The sequence below is a fragment of the Saccostrea cucullata genome, unplaced genomic scaffold (genome assembly GCF_032062105.1).
Source record: "Saccostrea cucullata isolate Sc308-1 unplaced genomic scaffold, CSIRO_AGI_Scuc_v1 ctg6294, whole genome shotgun sequence".
Classification (NCBI taxonomy): Eukaryota; Metazoa; Mollusca; class Bivalvia; order Ostreida; family Ostreidae; genus Saccostrea; species Saccostrea cuccullata.
In genome coordinates, this window is record NW_026928990.1 from 27,604 (window position 1) to 30,112 (window position 2,509).

The following is a 2,509-nucleotide window of genomic DNA, read 5'->3' on the forward strand; positions in this document are numbered from 1 at the left end:
ATGTTTATACAATTTTTGTTGACATTTACTTATCTGGCAATCCGAACTACTTTTTAGACGACAACAGAGATGTAAGCGGAGCGCGCCCTCTGGTGAGAGATTGCTATGTTCAGGTGGCAGAGGATAGTTTTTTTTGCAATCAAAACGTTTGACTGACGGTTTACTTAATATTGAGCTGCTTTAAAAATGTGCATTGAAAAATTTTAAATTCCCTCTACATGTAATAATAGTATGATGTAGTCCCTTGAGAAATTTGAAGCTTTTTGGAATAAAACATGTACAACTTACACAATGAGCCCTAAAGATGGCGCAGGGACAGTCTCAAAATTTCATGCGAATCAAGCCTATTTTCACTATTTCGCCGCAGCCGCAGCTGCTTCCAGGCCCGTGCGCCTGACCTAAGCTACCACACAAATTGCAGAATAACTTTTGTACTTACCAATGAACAGCAAGAGATAATGGCTCAACCACCTCGTTTTCAAGCTACAATTCATCCTGTGAACCCACCCCGCTTTTCTGGTGAAATACCGGTAGAGCGAGTTTTGAGCTTAGTTTCGTATTTCTAGTCCATATCCCATATACAGTAGTAGTGACACTAAAGTGTCATATTTCAATAAAATATACAAGGCCACCCATTCCCTCCAAATGCACCCATAAAATATTCTAGCTATAAAATTACCTATAATATGCATTCAAACCTCAGGTTTCTCTATTTTTTCTATTTTTTGACCGGTACTTTATTCGAAACTATCCTCTGCCACCTCAGCCAACCAAATCATGGACATTTAAACCATAAATGTTTCGTACAAATGATTCCTGCAGATCACACGCCAAATGCGCCCATCTTGTTTAATGTTCTTTGTACATTATTGTATACAATATTGATTATGCATGGTCTCTTGAAGATATATTATCGAACGAAAGAAATTATATAACATAATATATTATTTCTTTCCGCCTTATGAATTTAAGCAAACCACGTCAGACAAGCTTTTTAGGAAAGGTAATACTTGTTTCAATTGTATTTAATTGGTTTACTTAAAGACGTACAACACACTGGGGGAGATAACTCCTGCGATTTCAATTGAACGTTTGACTTGACGTCAAATTTAACGTCAAAAATAAAGCGTCAAAATGACGAGTAATGTATATCAACCATAAAAGAAAAATGGGATATGGGGCTTGGTTGCGATTATGAGTACCATACTCAAGCCGTGAGTATTTTTTTTATTAACCCGATTAAACTCCGTAAAAGCAAGACACAAAATACCATCTCTGAATGTCTATTTCATTTCATATACAATAAATCGTGTTCTTGATCAAAGCGCAGCATTATTTTATTCTGAAAATTTTATTTTACATTGCCGAAATTCCCATTATGTACAATTGGCTATATAACATTCCGATTAGTGGTCTTTTTTTAAAAATAATTTTTGCATTCACGATATAAATATTGTTATTTCTTCTTTAATTAAAAAAAAAACAACAATAAACAAACCAAAAAGTTTTACAATGTAAAATCGATCTTATTCTCAGACCCTTACTGATCAAAGAGGAACAACTCTAATAATGTAGGAGATGTTTGTTTTCCTCGCTTTCTTCACGGTATTTCGCATACACAGAATCAAATACAACAAGACCTGATAAATCCGAGATTTCAATTGAATACCATAGACCTCATGGACACAGTGTAAGTATAGAACTGAAAAGAATTGTTTACTAGTACTGAAATTATCTGAATATTATGAATATCCTATTATTATTGCAACAAATCGTTTGACTTTCTGACACTGTCAACAATGTCGGTTCGCATTTCCTCGAATCAAAACAAAACGTAGCCTATACGATTTTTTTTCAATATCAATGTGCGAATGAATATAAATTAGAATAGATGAAGAGTTTGATGTTTGATATTTTGAAGTTAATGTGGACGAATGCGGAATTTTCATTTTAACATTAGAAGCAACGACATTGAAAGAATGCGTACAAATATCGTGCGGGGTGTACATGTATGCAAATGTCGATGTATCCCCATTCCCCACGGCTACATAATGTCTCGTTTGAAATAATGACATGAAAGAAACTATATTTATTCCATTTATATCACAGGAGAGTTGAACATACACCATTTTTTAAACATAAAATTAAAGAAATAAAATTAAAAATCAGCATATTCAACATAAGTTGAATTCGTATCCAGGTTTCATGTGATATTGAATGCATGACGCATACATAAGTATATGGGCTATAAACACTAAAATCCCTCAGTAATTTTTTCCTGATACATATAAAACCAATAGTCAATATTTATTCTGCATTCTTGAATTTAAAAACTAATGCATACGATGACGAATATCTGCACTGTAAAAGAAGTTTCGTCAAACGCTAATGGTCTGCGGCGCAAAACATTAAGGGTTGGGGGGTGGGGGGGGGGGTATTCAAAAATTGCCTAAAAATCTACATTTAAATACGCTTTACATATGAGAACTTTGATATATGTAAGTTAATA